The sequence below is a fragment of the Aplidium turbinatum genome, chromosome 12, assembly GCF_918807975.1.
Source record: "Aplidium turbinatum chromosome 12, kaAplTurb1.1, whole genome shotgun sequence".
NCBI classification, from domain to species: domain Eukaryota; kingdom Metazoa; phylum Chordata; class Ascidiacea; order Aplousobranchia; family Polyclinidae; genus Aplidium; species Aplidium turbinatum.
Genome location: NC_137483.1, coordinates 5,749,193 through 5,775,063, shown reverse-complemented (window position 1 = coordinate 5,775,063; position 25,871 = coordinate 5,749,193). Strand labels below are relative to the sequence as shown.

General features: G+C 37.1%; 1 protein-coding gene and 1 pseudogene across 1 annotated transcript in view; both read left to right on the top strand.

Annotated features, from left to right (window-relative positions):
- LOC145781078 (uncharacterized) overlaps window positions 1-25,871 on the top strand; it is a 446,514-nt gene that overhangs the window by 310,619 nt on the left and 110,024 nt on the right. The gene's annotated exons all lie outside the window — the stretch shown is intronic.
- LOC145781214 (uncharacterized) lies at window positions 16,776-22,828 on the top strand (annotated as a pseudogene).

Genomic DNA, 25,871 nt, shown 5'->3' with positions numbered 1-25,871 from the left:
CCAGTTTCAATCAATCAATCGTTTATTTATCAAAAAAACAAAACACAAAAGTGACATAAAACAATAATACATACAATGTTTAGGTTTTGTTATTGATAGGGAGACAACGAAACGACCATATGGTCAACTAGTCAGTTGCCACCCTGGAAAGAATAATTTGAGTTATGAAACTAATCAACAATTTAACCAAATTGGTTACAATCAAAAAAGAAAACACAAACAAGACTAATACTTCGACTAGTAGCTTACAATTAATTGTCAGCTTCATAAAATTGTATGCGAGATTTTCCAACAAATAGTAATCATGAAAATCAGTGGACACTGGACACCATGACAATAGACATTGTTGAATGTAAGAGCTTAGGCCAAATGAAGACCCACTTATCAAGTATCATAACTTTGCAAAGCTGATGCTTTGCTATGTTTTTTTAAATCATAAAAAGATAACTTTTTGAGATTGCTTGGAACCTCTGACCACACCACTGGTCCAAATACTTGTATGGATTTTTTGCCAAATTCTGTATTAGTGCATTTAACAAAATAATTATTGTTTGCTTGATATCTAGTGTTATGGTTGTGGATGAGTGAAGAACTTGTGAACAATGCACAGTAGACAGAAGGGTACAAGTTCATGCAGACTCTGAACATGTGTTTTTTTACTTCCAGCGTACATATGTCTTCCAGCTTTAAGATATTCATTTAAAAAAATAATGGACTGGTATGGGCTCTATAATCGCTTTTTGTGATTATTCTTATTATTTTTTTTTGCATTTTTCTGAGAGGGTCTAGAACTTTGTTGCAAGCTTTACCCCAGCTAGTAATGCAATATTGAAGGTGGGAGTAAATTAAAGTATAATAAACGGTTGTCAATGTGTCTGAATTCACATAATCTCTCAGTTTTAATAGTGCCCAAGAACCCTTTGCAACTTTCCCACAGACTTGTTCTATGTGGTGTTTCCACGTTAACTTATTATCAATATAGACACCAAGGTACTTGATTTGATCTATTTGCTGAATTGGTTTACTCCCAATCTTAATGTTAACATTTCTTATTTGTTTTTTGTTTGTAATAAGCATGTATTCTGTTTTTGTAAAATTTATTGATAACCTGTTAAGTTTCATCCAAGTGAGAACCTTTTCGAGTTCTGTGTTCACATTTTGTTGTAAGTCATTCTCACATTTGTCTGCCATCATTAGATTTGTGTCGTCAGCAAATAATTTAACAGTCATTTTTGTTGAGTTTGGCAGATCATTTACCGTATTTTACGGACCATAAGGCGCACTTTAAATTCTTTTTTTTCCTCATAAATTGATCGTGCGCCTTATGGTCCGGTGCGCCTTATGTATGGATCAAGTGCGGTAGTGCTTTATTGCCTACACTCAAAACCAGTACCGATACTACTATTATATAAATAAACCACCGTCCTGCACAATAAACTACGGTAAAAGCAACTAGCAACTGTAATATTCACTAGGCCTATTTTTTCTTTTGCTTATGGTACCCTACTATTGTGACTTGCTTACATTTATTACGCAACAAGTAAACTGTGATATTCACTAGGCCTATTTTTTCTTTTGCTTATTGTGATTTGCTTACATTTATTACGCAACAAGTAAACTGTGATATTCACTAGGCCTATTTTTTCTTTTGCTTATTGTGATTTGCTTACATTTATTACGCAACAAGTAAACTGTGATATTCACTAGGCCTATTTTTTCTTTTGCTTATTGTACTATTGTGATTTGCTTACCGTGCATTTATTACCTGCTGTCCTTAAAATGGCGCCAAGGAGACATGCTTACGAAGCGAGTTTAAAGCTTACAGCAATCGAGTATGCAGTAACCCATGGAAATAGAGCAGCTGCAAGAGAATTTAATGTTAACGAATCGATGGTACGAAAGTGGAAAAAGCAAGAAGATGCCCTGTGCCAGGTAAAAAAGAACCAACTGAGTTTTCGAGGACATAAGGCAAGGTGGCCACGTTTGGAGGAAAGAATTGAGCAGTGGGTTATTGAGCAAAGAAGTGCAAGTAGAAGTGTCTCTACAGTCTCTCTTCGGCTGAAGGCAAAAGCTTTAGCATGCGAGTTGGACATTAAAGACTTTCAAGGTACCCCTTCTTGGTGCTTTCGTTTTATGAAGCGGCGCAATCTTTCCATTCGCACCAGAACTACCGTTTCGCAACAGCTACCAGATGATTACCGAGAAAAGCTGATGGTGTTTCGCACCTACTGCACAAAAAAGATCAATGAACAAAACATCCAGCTAAAGCACATCACAAACATGGATGAGGTTCCCCTAACCTTTGACATCCCTGCAAACCGTACCGTCGAAAGAACAGGAGCCAGTGCTGTTAGTATACGGACCACAGGAAATGAGAAGTCATCCTTGACTGTAGTTCTTGGTTGCCAGGCAAATGGCCAGAAGCTACCGCCCATGGTCTTTTTTAAAAGAAAGACTTTACCAAAAGAAAATTTTCCGGCTGGTGTCATCATCAAGGCCAACCCAAAGGGCTGGATGGACGAAGAGATGATGAGTGATTGGTTACGAGATGTTTACGTGAAGAGACCAGACGGATTTTTTCATAAGTCGCCATCTCTGCTGATTTATGACTCCATGCGCGCTCATCTGACTGATGCAGTTAAAGCTAAAGTTAAGAAAACAAATTCAGAGCTTGCCGTTATTCCGGGTGGGTTAACCAAAGAACTTCAGCCGCTAGATATTGGTATCAACAAACCATTTAAGGCTAAATTACGAGTTGCGTGGGAGCATTGGATGACAGACGGCGAACACACGTTTACCAAGACAGGGAGACAACGACGAGCAAATTACGCAATTATATGCCAATGGATCGTAGATGCGTGGGCAAAAATATCAGTATCCACTATCATGCGATCATTTAGGAAAGCTGGGATAATCACTGAACAATTAAACACTGATAATAGCGACGAGGCAGACTCTCACAGTGACGAGACAGATCCAGGAATGCTTGATGTCGAAATCGCACAACTGCTGAATTCCGACACAGAAGATGAAGAGTTTGATGGATTTCTGGATGAGGAATAAACTATATCATATATACTTGTTTTGATATTTTATTCCACAATATCGCTTTTTAATGTTTGTTCGTTTGAGTTTTTAATTTTTGTTCTTAACCATAAAAAATATTGAGCATTTGATTGATTGAATCTTTATCGTTGGACTAGGAAAGCTTCTTGCAGAGCTTAATCCTGGCAGTTTCGCATTCTTGTAGTGGCTTTGATCCACTAACGCAGGCCCGGTCACCAAGATTGACAGAGTGAAGTTTCCGATTGTTGAAGACTTGTTGCCAGGGAATTATTCCATCCATTAGATACCGCTTAATGGAGAGCAGTCCTTAACGTGCGTTGCTCAAGCGCACACCCTGAGAGTCTAACTAGCGCAGCTTGATCTTGAAGCTTCTTCATTCCAGAAGTGACGCACTAACCAATTGAGCTATCGGGGCGGACAAATGCTATGTTATAATGATGTAACATACTGTGATACCTACAGACTTTTGTGTCGTGAATATTATTTTGAGGCAATAATGAAAGATTACAATTAGGCTAAAAGCGAATAGCAGAAATTGCAAAATGTGCAGTAGCTTACATGACTTTATAGACTGTACAGGCTTTGAATCACTGACGTAGGCCGGGTTACCGAGATTGACAGAGTGAAGTTTCTGATTGTTAGTCTTGTTGTCGTGGAGCTCTTCCATCCATTAGATGCCACTGAATGGAGAGCAGTCCTTAACGTGCGTTGCTCAAGCGCACACCCCGAGAGTCGAACCCGCGCCGCTTGATCTTGAAGCTTCCTTGTTCCAGAAGTCACGCGCAAACTAACTGAGCTATCGGGGCGGAATTTTGTTCAATGAGCTGTATACGGTAACCCATAATCCTTAAAATACGTTGCGTCCTTAAAGTCCGGTGCGCCTTATAGTCCGGTGCGCCTTATGTATGCACAAAAAACTAATCAAAGCAATTTATTGACAGTGCGCCTTATAGTCCGGTGCGCCTTATGGTCCGTAAAATACGGTACATACAACAAAAAGAGGAGAGGTCCTAATGTTGAACCCTGGGGAACTCCACAGGTAACTTTTCTAGAAGTGGACGGTACACCATTAACAACTGTGTATTGTTGACGGTTGCTGATGTAACTTTTTAACAACTGTTGGGAATGGCCTCGAAATCGATATTTTTCTATTTTTTTAATGAGAATAGTATGGTCGACTGTATCAAAAGCCTTAGCAAGATCAAGAAATACCGAACAGGTGGTTTTTTTGTTATCAAGATTTGCTAAAATGTCATCACAAATGTTTGAAACAGCAAGTGAAGTGGAATACTCTGGCCTAAAACCAAATTGGTGAGGTGTAATAAGGTCTTTTTTGCTAGATATTTGTGCATTTGGTCAAACAGGCATTTTTCAAATACTTTTGTAAAAGGTGACAGGATTGATATTGGTCGGTAGTTGCTGCAGCTTTTTTTAGATCCATTTTTATGTATAGGAGTCATTTGAGCAATTTTTAGGATGTCAGGATATTCACCTTGATTAATACATTCATTGAATAGATTAGTGAGGATGGGTGCTATTACTAATGAGGATAACTTTATAAATTTCATAGGTATTCCATTGAAGTCGGTACTTTTAGAGCACGACAAATTGTTCAGATGTTTAAGCACTTCTTCTTCAGTGATGGGTGACAGAAAAAAGAAATATGGAACACTTCGAAAATTTAGTGGAGACCCAGTGGTTGACAAAGGAATCTTCGATGCCATTGAAGGACCAATTTCAGTGAAATAATCATTGAAACAATTGCTCACTTGTGTTGGTTCAGGCAAGATTTCATTATTAAGATTGATTATTTCTTTTGGTATTTTTGCATTTTTCTTTTTGTGTTTAATAATATCATTTATGGTTTCCCATGTCTTTCCAGTGTTGTGTTTGCTCTCTGAAATTAAAAAGTTGTAATGCATCTTTTTTGCTCGTTCCCTAATATGAGTGAGCAAATTTCTATATTTTTTGTAGGCATCATGAGCAGATGTATCAGTTGGTGTTTTTATTTTTAGGGAATATAATTTATTTTTGGTTTTGATAGAGTTTAAGATTGCTTTTGTTATCCATGGTTTAGCCTTGAGCTTTTTTTCTTTTCTTGTCAAGATTCGAGGTGGTGCATGTTTATTAAGTATGTCGTTATATGTATCTATAAAGTCATTAAATTGATTATGGATTGATTGATCTAATGTACAGTGATTTGTAAGAGAATTCTCAAGATCACATAAGAACGTTTCTGCCGAAAAATTTCTTGTATCTCTAATTGTATGAGTATGTTTTCCCTCTTTGGGTTTCATTGACTGTATTGCAATTGTAATTGGAAAATGATCAGAAATGTCATGTAGCAAAGTATGGCACATAATTTTATTTTTTAAGTCATTTGTGTAAAAATGATCAATTAAAGTTGAGCTTTTAGCGGTTACTCGGGTAGGAGTCTCCACTAGTTGCTGACAGCCACAACTGAGAAGTGTATCAGAGTAGGCCTTGACAGATGAGTTAACATCTTTTTTTGAAAGATCAATGTTAATGTCACCACATATATAGTAGTTCCTGTTTAGGTTATTTATTGTGTCAATACATTCACAGAGTTTCATTTGAAACTCATCAAGTTTATGTTGAGGATGTCTGTAAAGAACACCAATTAAACAGTGCCTATTATTTGTTGCTGGTATGTTTACCCACAATTCTTCACAACCTTTTATGTTTAAACCAAAATTGTCCAATTGATTATATGTTATTGAATGGTTTATGTACATTCCCACACCACCTGCTACTGATTTAGTGTCTGCATGTGTACTGTGAGAACAAATAAAATTGTATCCCTGCAACTGGACAAACTGAGTACGATTATCATTAAGCCAGGTTTCTGATACGGCAATTATATCTGGTAGCCTTGGAATTTCAGTGAGCAATGATTCTAGTTTTGCAAGATTAGCAACTAAGCTTCTCATATTCACATGGAGTAATAACAGTTGATTCTTTTCATAGACATTTATCTTTGAAGATAGATCCTTGATTTCACAATAACTTTGGCTTTGATCACGCAAAAGCTCATTTACCTTGTAAGGTTTATCATTATTAAGTGTAGTTAGGTCTAGATTTGATATGTTATTAAAAAAAATAATGCATGACACGCATTTGTTACAGTAGTACGGCTCATCAGAGGCTCCAAGTTTTTTAAATTGTGGCAAAGTTAAAGATATGCACTTCAAGTGTGCCCACTGATCACATATGTCACAGCAAATAGAATTCTGGTTTCTTTTACAAGATTTCTAACATACATGGCATAAGTGAGGTGTCATTTAAGTAAAAACCTTGTTTTGTTTTGCGGTATAAAGAATAGTTTAGAAACACTTAACAGTATCAGAGAGTACTAACTGATTTTTCATCAGTAATATGTAAATAACGTATCATGTCTATCATAAAAAGAAATTTAAAGCTCACAATTTTCAATGTTGAAGGGCATAAAAATTTTCTTACTGCTGTCTTTTGCTTTGGTGTAAAATATTTTCCCATCTGTTGTCCAGTACGAATGGATTTCTTTTTCCTGCCTTTTTGTTTCTAACATTCTGATGCATTTCAGTCTTTGAGTTGTGAGCGACTCAGTGATCAGAAGTTTGGTTCCTTTTAATTTTCGTTTCTGAGAATACACCATATATTTTATGTGATAGTTTGTAAATTTGACAATTAAAGGTCTGCAATGGTTTGGCTTTGCTTTTAGTAGGGGGGTGTGTTAATTGTCGATTCATACCATACGCTGCTAAAAATTTGTGGAGAAGTATCAAAATCTAGAATATTTATGAAAACTCGACATACGATTCCCCTAACCCCCATGTACATGCCCCCTGAATATAAGGTACCCCTATTTTCAGAAAAATATGAGATTGTTGGCCTTTTCACCCACTATACTTGCGTTTTGGTGGTATTTATCTTACTCATATGTGGCTTTTCGGGGTCTGTGTGTTCAAATATGACATTAGAAAATTCCTAAGAATTTTCAATATGGCGGTATTTCAATATGGCGGCCAAAATGGGGCTTGGAATGGGTACTTTTGTAAATTTTGACCAAACATAGTTGTGTGATATGTCGAATTATAAGTTTTCGAGGGCGTAGAATACGAATTTGATCCCAAATGTAGGCTTATTCTTTCCTGGCATGCACAGTGAATATACCTTAGTATTTATACATGTTTATACTGATGAATTATGCTTGTTATTTTGCATTGTGTTTAGCAATATCCTCAGGATATGCAGAGTATCGACAGATCGCGCCAGACGGCTGTCGTAGAAAAATCATACTTGGAAGAAAAAGCAGAGATAAGTGGCTCCTCCGAACAATCAGCTGAAAAAAACGAAGCGAGTATGAAGTAAGTGATTCCGAGGAAGTTTCAAGAGGACACAGAATGAAACAAAAGCTCAATTTTGGTCTCAGTATATCTGATGAACATGATGACATGCCAGCGCAGTATCGTCACATCCGTTTAGGTGAACGAAAAGTGCGTCCAGAGGTTTACGAGGCAATGGACAAATTAAAAAGCGTCAACCACATGTCAGAAACACAGGCGGCAGCGGCCGTTGTGACCATCGGCAATAAGGTTTTTGGTCAAAAATGGAAACTTCATAATGAGTCTCCCGATGAAATAGATAGAGATACGTTGCCTGATAAGCGCAACGTGAAACAGGTGGGGCGAAGTTTAGAAGCTTTGGAGTTAGATGAAATCGTAAAACAGATGATGGACAGCGATGAAAAATCTGCAGTTACGTACGCAGATGACGGATCAAAAAAGCAAGGAGCTGGGTCCTTCTCAGTTCAGGGTGTAACGGTAAATGGCATGTTTCGACCACTACCAACATTGCCAATTGCATCCGAGACTCGTGAAAACCTAGCAGAACTGAAGATTGCCGTGTTAAATGTGTTATCAGCTGCTAGTGGAGTTAGCACCAAACTTCTGTTTGAAAAACTTGACTTCATTCTTACTGATCAGACTTTGCACAATCTAGAGGTAGAGAAATTTGTAGCTGAAAGACTTGAGACTGGGCACATCCCTGATCACCTCTTCTGTAATGTGCATCCAACATTGATGTTCAATAGAATAATCACGAGGTTATCGGCAGAGATAGAGAACGCTCTTGGAAAGGACAAAATCTATTCAAAATTCCTCGTTGAAGCAAGTAGGCTAATACACATTCAAGTGTGACCGAGCAAGCACTCGATTGCATAACAAGGCTCGTAAACCACGACTTCAATCATAAGCCTTGGAACAGAGCAGTGGATTTTGATATCTTCATAGCGCCGAAAAAGAATCTTTCCCTATGTTTAAAAGATGAAAGATTTAATCGGTTGACACTCACTTGCGCTGTAGTTGTTCACCATCTTCAAGACGTGAATAGATTTCTACAAAAATTTGAGCAAGTAACAAACCAGCTCGCTTGTATTGTAAGATGTTTTCTAGAACTAGATTTCATGAGAGTAATGTACGTTGTAGGAGCACTGATTGGATTGCATCTGGTAGAACCTTTTCTATCCCTCACTACGGCAAAAACTACTAAGTATTCAAAGCTAACAGAAGCTTTCCAAACACTGAATAAAAACCTTCGTGAAACCGATGCTCAGGCTTTGTTCAATCTCCAACAGCCTGCACTCAACTTCATTTCCCTGGAACGCTTCAACCAGACAACATACAGCCAAGATATCCGTACGTCACTTAGTAAAGCAATTAAAGACACACGTCCTGTTATTACCAAAACTAGCGGATGGTTTCCAACGCCAGAAAGGGGACCTATTTGGATTTTCAGATGAGGTATCGGAGATTGCTCTGTCAAGAATGGATTCGGAAAAACTAGAAAGTGCCCTTATACACAATCTGGATTCAGAACGGGCGGTAGGATTCATAAATTATGAACTCAAACAACGAGACGCCAAGAACTTAAAGTGTGCGTCGACTGTTCAAGTAAAGGCCAAATCACAGGACTTGATAGAATCCAAATCTTCTGGTTCATTCCGAGAATATGGCAACATTGCAAAGTTTACGATTCCCGTCATAATGAAAGCCTGGGATGAGCAACAGAAGCATTTGCAACAACAGGGCCTCGCCGGCAAAAAAATAGCTAATGTAGCACAATTTGATAAAAGACAAAATAATGATTTAAACAAACTGAAAAAACAAGGCGATCCTTTTACGAAGGACTCTGATGTGGATGAGATTCTAAATAGTAATATAACAGAGATTGAGAAACAGAAGCGGTTATACCTCGAGATCAGATACGCCCGTGACACTGCACTCTCAGTTCCAAAACAAAGTGACATTTTTCGTTTATTGAAAGACCATAAAAAGTTGCCATCTTCTGTTTATGGAGCCAATCTGAAAACTTACCTGAGTAATTTGAGTGGCAAAGCGGATGTTACGATGACTGATTTAAATTCTGTTCTTGACGGCATGAATCTAACAAAGAGCTGAATACTGTGTTTTATACTAAATTACATATACGTCATAAGTTTGAAAATATGCTGTTATCAGCTTATTTTTTGTTTGAAATAATCATGAATTCGTATTCTACGCCCCCGAAAACCTATAATTCGACATATTACATGATTATGTTTGGTTAAACTTTACGAAAGTACCCATTCTAAGCGCCATTTTGGCCGCCATATTGGATTACCATTATATTGGATTTTTGGAGGTAATTTCTAATGCCATATTTGAACTCACAGACCCCGAAAACCCCTATAGGAGCACCATAAATACCGCCAAAATACACGTCGTTTGGTGAAAAGGCTTAAAAACTCATATTTTGGTGAATTTATGGATACCCCCTTTTCAGGGGGCATGTACATGGGGGTTAGGGTGGTCCAATATGATAATTATTTTCATATTCCGGATTTGGATACTACTCCACATATTTTAAGCACCGTACCACGTTGCCATCGTGAAATTCGTCAAATAACACACCCCCCTACTTTTAGCCTATGGCTTCTGTCAATATCTTTTTGTGTGATGGTGATGTCCAATTTTTCTTTTAAAATTTTTTCTACAATCTTGTCAGTATTTTCCTTTGTTTCTTCTGGCATTCCATGTATCAAGATACAATTTCTTCTTGAGTATTGTTCTAATTCTTCTTGTTTTCTTTCAACTTCTTTAAATTTGTTGTCCAGTTGAGCACTTTTTTCTTTGACAGAAGCATTTATTTGATTTTCCATCTGTTGTTGAAATACTTTATTTCCAAGAAGATGTTTTACCAGTTTTTGAGCTATCTCATCCATTAGAGCTTCGTCTTGCTTGATGCATGTTTCAATGGGTAATGTCTTTCTCTCTGATATTACTTCATCTAATATGTTTGTAGTGGCCAGAATCTTTTTGATTTCTTCTTTAACTGTGTTTTGGGCCATTGCCAATTTTAAATTTAGATACAGTTAAGTAATTAAAAAATAAATTAAATCAGCTAGAACTGCAAAAACTCCTAGTGATCCATAAACCTTATTCAAATAGAATAAGGTTCCAGTTCTTTATTCAAACCTTATTCAAGTAGAATAAGGTTTCAGTTCTTTCATTCCTTACAATATTTTTATATGCTTATCAATATTTGCATCATCATAGCGGTCACTTTTCACTAGTGGAAGATAAAAGCAGTTGATTGGATATAAATTCTTGAAATTATCTTTAATTCATGCAAACTTACAACTTTTTCATAGTATCCTTTTGAGTACATTTGTACAGTACATTTGAGTCATAGTATCCCCAAATGTGATGAAGTTCTGGTATGTAAAAGGAAACATTTCTCTCTCCTCCAGGAATAAGGCCTGGAGTGGTTATAGCCTGCACAACATCACTTATCATAGCAGGCCTCGAAATTCGTTTTTGTTGACGGCGGACAAACGTGTCCGATCTGAGCAGCTATCTCGGCGGACAAATTAAGTCTCACGGCGGACACACCAGTTTTAACATCGATCGTCATGCTGAATCACTTTATCTTGATAATTCTTCGCCATTTGAGAACTATAGCTACGGTTTAGAAGGCTTTTTAAACTTTCAGTGGGATCACTCTGAAAGGCTTTCATCAGACCAACGACGAGAAAGCCACCATAAACATACAGAAATTGATTCGACCAACCACTTAAATCCCATGTCATCAGCAACCTCCGACCCCTGTGGTATAGATTCTTCAACTATGCTCATTCACACTTATTCATTTTTGACGCTTTGTCTATGTAAGCTTAAGGCAATGGACTGAAATTAAATTGCGGTTTTCTTTGTATTCGTCTTGTTGAACTGTTGTAATTTACTAGATGGATGCCCATTCACACTTATTCTTTATTGACGTTTTATCAATGTAAACTTACGGCAATGGACTGAAACTAAATTGCGTTTTTCTTTGTATTCGCCTTCTAAAACTGTTGTAATTTACTAGATGGATGATAAGGATAACGTATTTCTTGAGTTTTGTACCAGTATATTGTTGGAAATCGTGGGAGAACACCAGGGGCATTCCATTTATAATCAAACACCTCTTGTAACCACTAGTCACAGATTTTGCTTATTTTGACATATTTTATACATACTGAAAAATGATGAAAATAGAAAAAAAAATTTTTGAAATATCTTCATTGGGGGCCGAGATAGAGCACTTTGAATTTTCGGCCACTAGTAGGATTTTGGGAGCTGAGCACAGCCATTTTTTCATTTTGCGCCTTCATTTTTGGGCAATAGCTCTTTACCTTGAACGATTTTCATAATGAAAACATGCATTTTACCAATTTAAGACCCAAGGAATTCATTTTTGCACTTTAAATTATGCTAAGATGAAAATTTCAAATGGTAATTTAGGTTTAAAGTTTTTCTTATTTTATTTTTGATACGCTAACTTTGGGGGAATATTTCGGAGCGTTGGGAAAAAAGTGCAAAAAAATTTTTTTTTTCTTTGAACAAAGCAATTGAAGTATAATACTTTTACCAAATTTGGTTGATGTAAGTTTTGCATAAACCAAAATAATCAACTTAGAAAATACCAGTAATTTAACTAAAATTGTTATGAAGAAATGGCTATAAAGTTAAAACATAGGACTTAGAGCACATTAAATGCTCTTTGAACATCTTTTGCAAGTGTATTTGAGGACAGTGTATCCCTATTGCCTTAGTTCTAGTCTATTTTATTCCTTTGTCTTAAACTAGAACAGAATGACAAACTCAGTAAACTCATATGTACCATAAACATTGTAAGAGATCTCAATACAAACAACACAAACAGAAATCACTTCATCAACTTTTAAGGCTGGATGCATCAATAGCAGTTTTTTAAGTGGTTGATTAAGCCAATTTTCTGATTGGGTAATTAAGAATCAGTTTTCACAGTACACAAGTATCTACATTCTACAAAAGGTCATTAAAGGTTTGTTCAATTTTCTTCAAGTCTTCTTTTTTGATTACATACTGTAGTTGCGTCCAGATATTGTTACAGGGCTAGGAGATGAAACAACACATAAAGTATGCTCAGAAGGAACACAGCAGAAATCATCCCTCGGCCAATAGAAATATTGAGATGATCCATGAGGTGCCTTGAACTTGATGTTGACATCTCCTTCGTCCCTAAAAACTTCTTGTACCATGCCAAGCCACCAATATAAATCATATGTGAATGCAACATAGTCAAAGAGAGGCAGTAGTTTCAAAGAATTTGTGTATTCCAGTAAATTCTTTATCATCACTAATCCTTTTACATGCAATACTGTGAGAAGATTTTGGTTCAAAATAATGAAAAGATTGTGTATATACCATGTACAGTGGAGCCTTGAACATACCTTTCTATTGTGTCGAATTCTTTGAAGTTCATTGCTTTGAATGTCAAAAAACTGTATGCCTTTTATGTATATACTCTTTACAGAATTTCATTAATGCATCAAAATCGAGAATTTGGTTTGTGTAAGGTCTTTGAAAACTTGCTCTAGTGGCCAATCGTTTCACTGTGCCTCCTATTCCATCACAAGGAGGCTTACCATGACTGGTGGCAAAAAAAGTCTAGGAGCAATCCATTCAAAAATCAGTTTTATGATACCGTAACAGAGGTTAAGCAGGTTTTTGTAGTTTTTGTACTGAGCTGCACATCCATCAGCAAAATATTCGATTTTCTTTATTTTTTCGTTTAGTTGAAGATGTACAAAAGTTGTAATATGTTGAAAAACTTTGTAGACAAATCATGCTGTATCATGGCACAAATCATCTGAAATAAAACACATGGATTGTTGGATCCGGCCACCCTCGGTAATGGGGACATCACCGGATTAAAACTGGACTACTACTACTAACACTACTGTTGGACAAATTTATCTTCAGAATTCTTGTAATGAAATGCCACTGGATGTATTGAGATTGACTTTGATTTCAGTGGAATGATTGCACTTCATCTTGAACAACAAACTTGTAATTTTCTGCAAAATCCAAAATAGCAATGTACAGCTTTCAAAGTTTAGTGTTTGTTTGCGTTCTGACAGATACATAGCTATGAAAGAGTGTGCTGTAAGCTTGTCCACTGCTTGTGTTAGAATGTCTGTGAAAGATGATGAAGAAACTAAGGTTTTTAGAGTTGATCGATCAGTGAACTGCCATTGTGTATAAACAATGTCATCTTCAGATTCACCTCCTAGCTTTTCTGTTAAAAATTGGTGTAAAACTTCTCTTCCAGGACAACTTTCACATCTATGCACCATGCACATCTTATTTTCTGTGTTACATACAATCATGGACATAAAATCTTTGTAATTTTGAGTCATATTAGTAGCATTACATAGTAAGATAGTGTTCTGGTGTTGTGTACACACACAGACTGAGTGTGTACCACTGCGTGAGACGTTAATACACCATTTAGGGCACAAGTGTCACAAAATTTTGATCAGACTAGCTGTGTGATATCAGCTGACTAATAAAACATTGGTAATTTGACACATTAAAAATTTATAAAGAAACGCACGATAATATGGCGAAACCCTACAAATATTGTGACAAAGCATCAGTTATGTTTCAATTATATTCATTTTTTTGATCATATGGGTTGATATTTTCTAAGTTGAATATTTTGGTTTATGCAAAACTTACATCAACCAAATTTAGTAAAAGTATTATACTTCAATTGCTTTGTTCAAAGAAAAAAAAATTTTTTTTGCACCTTTTTCCCAACGCTCCGAAATATTCCCCCAAAGTTAGCGTATCAAAAATAAAATAAGAAAAACTTTAAACCTAAATTACCATTTGAAATCTTCATCTTAGCATAATTTAAAGTGCAAAAATGAATTCCTTGGGTCTTAAATTGGTAAAATGCATGTTTTCATTATGAAAATCGTTCAAGGTAAAGAGTTATTGCCAAAAAATGAAGGCGCGAAATGAAAAAATGGCTGTGCTCAGCTCCCAAAATCCTACTAGTGGCCGAAAATTCAAAGTGCTCTATCTCGGCCCCCAATAAAGATATTTCAAAAAATTTTTTGCTATTTTCATCATTTTTTAGTATGTATAAAATATGTCAAAATAAGCAAAATCTGTGACTAGTGGTTACAAAATTTGAAAAAATCTGATGATTATAAATGGAATGCCCCACCAGTTAAGATTTAGGCTTGCAGGTTTTGATTTTAATATTTTGTAACCATCTATTTAAAATATAATTTTTATGCATGTTGATAACATCGGAGTTTGCTTTATTTGTTCATTTTACGTATATATTTTTCAAATTTTCTTTTTTACATGTGCTAGCTGAAGATGCTATTACTATAGCGAAATCGATTCTTATTAAATAAATAACACTAAGAGGTTAGATTGTTGTGCAAATGCCAGCATTTGATGAATGCAAAATAGCAGCGCTTGAAGAGTCAGAGCGCTGTGTAGCTGCCTAATAAGCCGCATGACTGATTAACTTCCCCCGAACGAGGTCGTGTGGCTTTTTCCGTCACAATGCTCTGGGCACGGGTCGAAAAACTTCTACACTAACGCTACTATTTTCTGCTAAGTTTATTTGCGTGTCATGTGAGCGAAAGTAAATTTTTCCTGGGCTATTTCTTTCTTACTATAATACCAAAACTTAACAAATTTGCTGCATCTTGCTGTAACAGATTACTCGTATAATCTAATTTTGTAACCACCCTTGCCTTATCAATATTGCTCCGAGATCAAAGCCAGACATTGTGACATAAACTTGAACTAAGTTGCACGTGATTCGTGTAGAAGTAGCCTACCAGCAGAGGTGGGCAGTAGCGCGCTACTTTGGTAAAAGTAGCGGTAGCGGCGCTACTTTTTAGTTGGAGTAGCGGCTGCAGTAGCGACGCTATTTTTATTCCAAAGTAGTGGTACCGGTAGCGGGAGAGGCGCTACTTTTTTTCAGTTGCACTCCCGCTACCCGCTACTTTTTAATTTAAATTGAAAAAAATGCTTGTTTTTTGCAATACTGGCGTGGTCAAGCAGCTATATAATTGGCTTGGTTGCAAAGTTTCGGTCTTTTCTAGCTGACATCAACTTCTTTGGCGAATATTTCCGTGTGATGAAGCCTATCTGCCAGGCTTTAGACATTCTCCAGGGCGAGTCCAAGGCATATTACGGAGTCTTGCTTCCAACCATCACAATTTGCGTGAAGAAGTTGACCGAGATCAGTGATCTTGTGATCTGTGAGGAGTTGAAAGTGAAAGTCCTTGAAGGGGTGAAGAAACGATTCAACAAGTGCTTCAACAACATGAAATGCGTTATGGCATCATGTCTTCATCCCTCCTTCAAGACGTCGTGGCTACAATTTCTGCACTACGTTTCCACAGATGATGCTGACGCACTGCGAAAAAAGTCAAAACAGATGTAATTCGACTGTTGCGGGAGATATCAAGCCAGGTTGATACCGATAAGAGTGACACCAACACCAGTCATGACTCCGAGGATGTATTGTTTGGAGTATTTGCGCCATCTCATGAAACGTCGGTGCAGAAGGAAGCAACAATTGTGGACGCATTTTTTTCGGACAAGAGCAAGTCCTTGAGCTTTTCGAATACTGAGTTAAAACATCTGTTCATTAAATACAACACTCCCTTTCCTTCCAGTGCTGCGATGGAGAGACTTTTCTCTGTTGGAGAAGATGTGCTTAAGCGAAAGCAGGCAGGACTTAGTGACTCTCATTATGAAATGCTCATGTTTTTGAAAGATGCGTAACAATAAATTTCCCTTAGAATGTGTTTTCTATAACGACGTTAAAATGACAGCGTAAATAAATGATAACATTCGTTTTCAAGGTCATTTTTGCGTCACTAGGGACTTGAGTGTTTCCTAGTGTCATTTTAGACTAAAGTAGCAGAAGAAGTAGCGGTAGCGCGTGCTACTTTGGCCCGAGTAGCGGTAGCGGGTAGCACGCTACTTTTGTAAATTGGTAGCGGGGTCATTCCATGTCAACTGCCCAGGCAAGTTAACCCAACCCCTCAGATTTTTATCATGTTTTGTATGTCCATGCAGCTAGTTACACTGATTTCAACAACAAAAAAATTTTCGAAATCGATCAATGCTTGCCGAAGTTATGACATTTTGAAAATATGTCAAATATGTGATCACTGCGGCGACACGCATCAATGGTTTTTGATAATATTGTGTTTAAAATGTCGTATTTCTTTCTAATTTGTATATTGTTGTCATTTTAGCAGGTTAGGTGAACCTTTAAGACATTTTCAATCACCTCATTACAGTTTTTCATGTTTTTGAAATATGGGTCAGTAATTAAAGGGGGTTTAGTTTGGGGGTATGTGCTTGTGCATTCATGCGTAACGATAACTTTAAAAGCTCATATCTTGAAGTGTACACTAGCTAGAAAGTTGAGTAATGGCTCAAATGAAAGCTCTTGCTGAGTACCTTACTTTGTTCTTAATTTTATGCTTGCTTTTTGTAATTTGTTTCGAGCAGGGTGATAATAAAACACAGTTTCATTTTTCAGATATTTTTGTGATCCTGCTTCTATTATCTATACTTTATGTGACCTAATTTGTGATTAAAAGTTGTTAAGATACAAAAGTGTAGTGTTGGTGTCTCACTGGATACTGAATGCCACAAAAAGGCATATCCAACACAAAAACAAGGTATTTTGCCAATTGACACTCTGACAGATGATGAACGAGTGCTTCTGAATATTCGAATTGCTGCTGATAAGGGTAATGAATGTTGTTTGGAGAACGTATGTATTTTCCACAAGTACAATTACATTGATCGGTACTCTTCCTTGCAGAAAAAGTGTTGTGATCCTTTTCAAGTCCACAGTAAACCAGTCAAAAATCGTTATATACGTCCTATCACTTGGGAATGTTACCAAAAATCTAAAAATTACAATTTAAACATTGTACCGGGAAAAAAGGTGTGTGCCAATTGCAGTGCAAGACTTCAAGAAACTCTCTTTCAACATGTATTATCAAGTGAAGAAGCTTCGAATTCGACTGACACTGACAGTGAAATATACGACATTGCATCTACTGTTGAAGCAAACGAATCCTTCAGCAAGCTTAATGAAAGTTTACAGAGCGTTGAAGAATCACCTGTGAAGTTGCATAGTATGCCTTCAAGCAGTAAAATTTCCTATGGAAAAAGGAAATTACATCAAATTCATGATACCTTTCGAGCAAAGATATCCAATGTTCTTAATGTCAGTGATGTAGACCCACAGCAAGACCAACCTGACACTAAAGATGAAGACAAAATGAAAATAAAATCTTTTGACAACATTATCTCAAAAATGAAAAAAAAAATTAACCACATTGACAGTACGAGAGCAGAAAAAATACAAGTCCTTACAATGGCACCAAGCAACTGGTCAAGAGAAAAGACTATGAATGAATTTTCTGTTACTGAAAGAACGGTCAGAGTAGCTCGAACGCTTGAAATTTCAAGTGGCATAGGTGCCTTGCCATTACCTCGAAAGGGAAAATCACTGCCAGAAAATATTATCGAAAAGGTTAAATGCTTTTACCAAAACAATGAAAATACTAGAATAATGCCAGAAATGAAAGACCGTGTTAACATCAAGAAAAATCAATATGAACAAAAAAGGTTGCTTCTGTGCACATTAAAAGAGCTCTATATATCATTCAAAGAACAAAACCAAGAAACAAAAATTGGATTTTCTAAATTTTGTACACTTAGACCTAAATGGTGCGTCAGCGCATCCGGAACACATTCTGTGTGTGTGTGCACAATACACCAAAATGTGGTGCTTTTGTTGCATGCCGCACAGATGGAAGAGTCATACAAAGATCTCATAAGACTTGCAGTCTGTGACATGAACAACAGAGATTGTATGTTACAAAGATGCGACAAATGCCCAGGAATTGCAGGGGTTGAAGCAAAGTTGTGTGAGAAGTTTGAGGACACAAACAAAGATATTACTTTCAGACAGTGGACTACAGTGGACAGAACTGAACTCATATTGCAGCAGTTACCAGTTTCGGACTTCATAAATGTAATTTCTTACAAAATGTCAGCATTAATACCCCATCATTTTATTTCACACTCACAATCTTCATATTTGAGAGAAAATAAGGAAAATTTTGACCGTAATTCAGCTATTATTCTCATGGATTTCGCAGAAAATTTTTCATTTCATGTGCAAGATGAGGCACAAGGTTACCACTGGACTCACCAGACCTGCACTGTCCACCCAGTAGTATGTTACTAATAAAGAAAATGACGAATTGCATCACACATGCATGTGTTTTCTTTCAGAAGAGTTGCAACATGATGTTGTTATGGTGTACTTGATTCAAAAGAAAACTACTGAGTTACTGAAAACGAAAATTTCAAATTTGCATTATGTAGAATACTTCACTGACGGCTGTGCTGCACAGTACAAAAATTGCAAGTCATTTTATAATTTATTCAAACATGAAGTTGATTTTGGTGTACAAGCAGCTTGGTCTTTTTTTGCCACTAGTCACGGAAAATCCCCTTGTGATGGAATTGGTGGCACTGTAAAAAGATCAACTGCAATGGAAAGTCTTAGACGACCATTAGAAAATCAAATAACAACTGTTTCTGCAATGATGACTCACTGCAAAGAAAAACTTCTTATCTCATTTGTTCAACTACTCAAAGAAGATCTAAATGAATTAAGAACAGGTCTCAATAATCGATTCAAAGAAGCATCCACAATTAAGGGGACCTACGGATTTCATTATTTTAAGCCATTTGACTCACACAAACTGGGCATGAAAAGAATTAGCAGTGACACTGAATTTTCTCTAGTAGTATCTTTAAGTTTACAGCCTGGTGCTCAAGATGTTTCATCACAACTTCATGTAACAGAAGGCCAATTCCTATCTGTTGTGTATGACCAAAAATGGTACATTGCTGTAGCTAAAGATGTTGACAAGAATAATGAAGATGTTTCAGTTGATTTTATGCACCCAAATGGTCCTTCTCAATCCTTCTATTGGCCACAACAAGCAGATGTCTGCTGGGTTCCATTTCAGCATATCTTATGCCCTATTGATGTTCCTTCACTCGCCACAACCAGAGGGCAGTACCATCTCAATGTGAAGTGTAAAGAAAAAATCAACAGAAACTGGATACGCTTTCAACATCATTTGTGATCACATATTTTTTTAATATAAGGCAATGATTTAGCTTTGCTTCATTAAAAAAGTAATTTAGCACATACCGTAGAATGACACAATAGAAGCAACCTGTTTATTGGGATTGTAGGACACCAGTACTGTCACTGTTATATTAAAAAGCGGGGCTTTATTAGTTCATTTATACGTTTGAGAGCATTCTATGTAATTTTTTGCCTGAAACTAAAAGAAGCAGCTTTCAGATTTTACAAGCAAATTCTGCTAGTTAAGAGCTTTCAAATGATGTATTACACAAGGTGATCACTCCTGTGCTCTTCAAAATACAGGCATCCAAAATTGTTGTAACGCATGAGTGCACATGAAAACTGGGTCCCAATTCCCCCCCAAAAACCGGGGGAGCCGAGGAGTCAACATTTTTTTACCAGTGAAATATTGTAGAATACATCTGGGTAGCATCATTTTTCAAATAAAGAGATTTATAAACTGATTAAACAACTAGTTATAGTGGTTTAAAGTTTTGCTTGTTCATTTACGATGTATTTCATGAGCAGGTACCCCCTCACAGAACCCAAATTTAAATTGCCGATAACTTTGTCAATTCTCGACCGATATTTCTCAGACTTAGTTTTTCAGAATCGTGGTGAAAAGTTCTGTAAGAATACCAATTTTTAATAAAATCTGAGAGGGTGGGTTAACTTTTGCCATTTTTCTGGGACGTTTGACATGGAATGACCCAGCGGGTAGCGGTAGCGCGCGCTACTTTGACCCAAGTAGCGAGTAACGCGCTACTTTAAAAGTAGCGGGTGCCCAGTGCCCACCTCCGCCTACCAGTACTCCCATCGATTCTTAGCGAAGAATTCACCTTTGTTACGCTGATTCAATGTCATCAATCGTTGAAGCAACATAAAAATCAAAAGTTTTCCTGCTTGAATGGAAGCTAAGGCCGGGTTACAGTATTTACATTTTGTAGATGCGCGGGAAATTGTATTCTCGCAACAATTGTTCGTGCTATGCAATGACGATTTGTAACGCTAGTTCCTGTGCTATTTCTCGGCAGACAAATATGACCGATCTAGATGGTACTTCCCGCAGACATCACATGCTGTGACGGCGGATATGTCCGCCATGAATTTCGAGGCCTGTTATAGGGTAATCATGGAAGTCCTCATCCTTTGGCTATCTCCCAGTTGATCCTGATACGTTGGCTTTGGAATAACATTTTACAGTTACTCTTTCTTCACTTGCAATGAAAACTTGTCAATGACATTTGCAGCGAGTAACCAACAATTGTTATAACAAACATCTTTGATATTTCCCTGACTCAAAACATGATCTTCATTAACGAATCACAATTATAATGGGAATTTTTTTAATAAAAAACATTTATATATATATGACACATATAATTTTTTTTTTACTTCAATTTTTTTTCAATCTATAAAGGTGGATGTAATGCGCTATTGCTAGTTCCCACCTTCCCTTTCTGACTACATACCCAGTCAATTTAGGGTGGAGTGAAAAAAATAAAAATCACTAATTCAAAAAACGTCCCCTCTCAATAGTTGCCTTTGCTCTCAAAACTAAGTTTAAAAGTGGTTTTGGGAAGTTGCCTCGAATACTCAGGTGACAACCTTGACGCAAAGGTCATGCAGGGGTCAAATCCCATAAAAATGCCATAACTCTGTGAGCGATGATGCTAGAGAGCTAATTTTGATGCCAAAAGAAGCAGAATGTGCACTTTCCTATCTGTCTCAGAAGAAGTTTTTTTCGAAATTTTGCTAGATATATGGTTATTTTCACAAAATGTAATTTTCAGGTTAAATATGAATAACACATAGCATTATGCACAGTTTAACATCACCATATGAGTATGATATATCTCTAACCAATGAAACACACATTTGAGTGGTTTTAGAGCAAGCACAAGCACAGGATGGTAACAACAAACAAATATGAAATTGGGTTTCATAATATTACAATAGCCTAGACGACAGTACGTTAAATGCCAGTTTTATGCAGGGGGACATGGTATCGGCAGGAGGACCTAAGATTGAAATCGCTTTTTGGTATTGTATTGCTTCATCAGTTTTCGTGACCGAATCTTTAGCCTGATCAGACCGTCACGTCTGTTGAAACCAGCTTTTGCTGATGAAGCTTCGGTTACAAGCTTTATGTGGCGCTCCACAGCTTGATTGTGGCATGGGTGGCGAATAATGAGCTTTTTTTTTCTGATTTTTTTGATGTCGCAGTTACTCAGCTGTCGATTTGCTGGTGGTTCGTTGGTTTGGTCAGAATTTAAGTTCACAAGTTTGTAGTAAGATTTAACATGATTGAATTTTCTCACATGGACAGCAGGTACGGATTCTTCCCCATCGGATGGCTCGTTTTGTACTGGTGCTGCTTCGCTTTCAGTCACTTCATTTTCGATTGTTTAATGACCCCTCTCAAACTAAGGATTTTGTTCACAGCTAAATGACGAATATTATGGGTACAGAATCTGCATGGCTGTAATGTTGGGCACTGTTGATGAAGATCTCGAGCTTCTTGAAGTTGGAAGACTTTTCCATGCAAGGTAGCTGACCTTGGCCTGTCGCATACCCCGTTTCTATGTTTCTGTACAACGACCAACCACAACATTGGAACAATCATAGAATTTTGCATTAGAGTTTACTTTCCTGCATGGTTTGAAATCAAGCACTACCACACGATCACAGATGGACCGAAAAACTTCTTCAACATGCTACAAAGAGTCATCAAATTTCCGAACAATAAAGTCCAGAAGATTGCACTGGATGCCCTTAAGCGAAATGCATTCTTTGCGCACCAAGAAAACATTCTCTTGGGATGTTGGCAGATGATGATGAGACAGTTTGTCATTTAGCTGTAAACAAAATCCTTAGTTTGAGAGGGGTCATTGAACAATTTTTAATTGAAAATGAAGTGCCTGAAAGCGAAGCAGCACTAGTCCAAAATGAGCCATCTGATGGGGAAGAATATGTAGCTTCTGTCCATGTGAGAAAATTCAATGTTCCAGCAATCAACGTTCATGCTAAATCTTACTACAAACTTGTGAACTTGAATTCTGACCAAACCAACGAACCACCAGAAATTCGACAGCTGAGTAACTGCGACATCGAAAAAATCAGAGGAGAAAAGCTCATTATGCACCACATTGCCACAATCAAGCTGTGGAGCGTCACATAAAGCTTGTAATCGAAGCTTCATCAGCAGTAGCTGGCTTCAACAGACGTGACGGTCTGATCAGGCTAAAGATTCGGTCACGAAAACTGATGAAGCAATACAATACCAAAAAGCGATTTCAATCTTAGGTCCTCCTGCCGATACCATGTCCCCCTGCATAAAACTGGCATTTAACGTCTGTCGTCTAGGCTATTGTAATATTATGAAACCCAATTTCATATTTGTTTGTTGTTACCATCCTGTGTTTGTGCTTGCTCTAAAACCACTCAAATGAGTGTTTCATTGGTTAGAGATATATCATACTCATTATGCTGATTTCTTGTGAAGTGATTATGTTATGGTGATGTTAAACTGTGCATAATGCTATGTGTTATTCATATTTGACCTGAAAATTACATTTTGTGAAAATAACCATTATCTAGCGAAATTTCAAAAAAAACTTCTTTTGAGACAGATAGGAAAGTGCACATTCTGCTTCTTTTGGCATCAAAATTAGCTCTCTAGCATCATCGCTCACAGAGTTATGGCATTTTTATGGGATTTGACCCCTGCATGACCTTTGCATCAAGGTTGTCACCTGAGTATTCGAGGCAACTTCCCAAAACCACTTTTAAACTTAGTTTTGGGACCAAAGGCAACTATTGAGAGGAGACGTTTTTTGAATTAGTGATTTTTATTTTTTTCACTCCACCCTACCAGTCATCTTTGACAGTCTTGGTGTTCAAAGCCTTATTTACAATCTACACAAATTCATGAAAAATATGGTAACGGACAGACACAATATCAAACTTCTATAAATCTAGTGATTTAAATTGGAGGAAAGATAATTGTATAGGGTTGATATGTGCTGCCAAATGTGAGATCGTCAATATATGTTAGAAGTTAAAAAAACATACCCGTAAAACCTCTATTTCACCGCCATGGCGCTCTATTTTTCAACTCTTGTTTAAAAGTGGCGTTCTATTAGAGGTGACGTTCAATTAGAGGTTGGCACTCTATTTTTCGACTAGCTGGTCAGAATTTTGAAATAAAGTTTATTAATGAAAAGAAAAAACATCGTACACATTTACCGGTATATACAGGTAATTTTTAGTTTAAAATTCGTTTGTTTTTAGTTTAAAATTGAAGCAACCTGTCAGGCCCCATGATTGGCAACACGGCAAAGTGCTGTTCTATTGGAGGTGGCGTTCAATTAGAGGGAGGCGCTCTATTTTTCAACCCTTCTTTAAAAGTGGCGTTCTATTAGAGGTGGCGTTCAAATAGAGGTGGCGCTCAAATAGAGGTTTTACGGTATATCATATATCGTCGGAACCCAATGTCACCGCAGTTCATTGGGAGACGATCATCATAGATCCGCCGCCAATGTGTGAGACCGGGCTGGAGGCTTCCAGCTCTACCAAGCCTGCCCCCGTTACCCGTAATATCATCGCCATTGGGCTTTGTTTTGGTCCTGGTCTAAATTGAGACAAAGGCCATTCGCTTGTGTGGTTGTTTAAGGTGGTCATGACTACGCGAGGGCTACGCACACACTCTTGGCCAGCTCCATGTCCACTGCGGTCCAATAAGATCGGAACGTGCAGATACAGGGGAACCGGTTGCAACGGTCTGACGACCTTGCAACCGGTCTGACGGGCAGGCATCATATATAGTTGTTTGTAAAAAAAAACTTTTTTGAGATTTTTTGGTAACGGACAGACATGTGTGGCTTACCAAACTTGCATACCTATTTTCTAAACTATGTATCAAACACTGAGTTAATTTTTTTATAATGTTTCATATATATATATATATGACTTCTCCAGATACATTTAAATTAGAAGAATAGAATAAAACAAAAGTCATTTACACCTTGTACCATACCATTCTATGTGAAATTTTAATGAAAATTTGCTTGTAATCAGGTGGAGATTTCAGAAATTAAGAAAAAGTTTGTCTGTAATGATAAAAACAAAGTAAGGTTAAATATTTGCTGTATAGACTTTACCCTAACATTTGAACCTAATTAGACTTAACTGCGTTACAATTTTATTTTTTCTTACTCTGGCTAGCACACAATTTTGAAATATGCCCAGAAAGAGCTCAACACCTGCTCTGCTGGGCCACATCGAAACGGGCTTTTGCCTGAGGATGGGTTTCTTTTATGTCCGGTTTTCTTTCTCCATCCTATTATTATTATTTTGACTGCTCAATGCTCATCTACATCAATATTGGAACTGGCAAATTCAATCCACAACACTTTTCATTAGGCTGTCATTCATTACTACATGTGTGCTTCTCCCTGTTTTTGTTTATTTTTTGCCATTTGTTTTTTAGGTTTTGTGGCCATGCTAACTACGTACTGATATATAGCCTACTACATAATTTTTCATTCGAGCACGTTTTAAACCTTTCAAGGTTTTGCCACCTTTTCCTGTTCGTTAACGTGCTGGTAGGTCAATATCAATTTTTGTAGTTAGTATCTTTTTTGTCCCGGACGCGTTAATGAGAAAAAATAAAATGATTGATTTAGCATTAATTTCATGCAAAAGGTTTTTCAACTGTTCAAAACCAATGCTTAAGCATTGGCAGTGGCTATTTGACCGGCGCCGGTCTTTGAATCTGAAACACTATTTGACCGGTCATGACGTCACTATGCAGTCACTTTTTTTTCTCTTTCAAAGCAAAAGACAAGAAGCGCGTATACAACTTCTAATTCGACCATTTAATCAACTCGTTACGTGGCGCGAGCGATACGTCGCAGGCTCCTATACTAGAGGGACTGAGTTCGATACTACCCGGAAGCGTTCCTTTTTTTTTATTTATTTATTTTTTTTAACTACATTTTGACCCGAAGTGCACTTTTGTAGTCAATTTTTAATTTGAGTTGCATTACATTTACATGCCATTACCATTTTTTTAAAAGAAGCATTGTATATAACCAGAGGTGGGCAGTAGCGCGCTACTTTTGTAGCGGCGCTATTTTTTTGGTAAAAGTAGCGGTAGCGGCGCTACTTTTTAGTTGGAGTAGCGGCAGCAGTAGCGGCGCTATTTTTATTCCAAAGTAGCG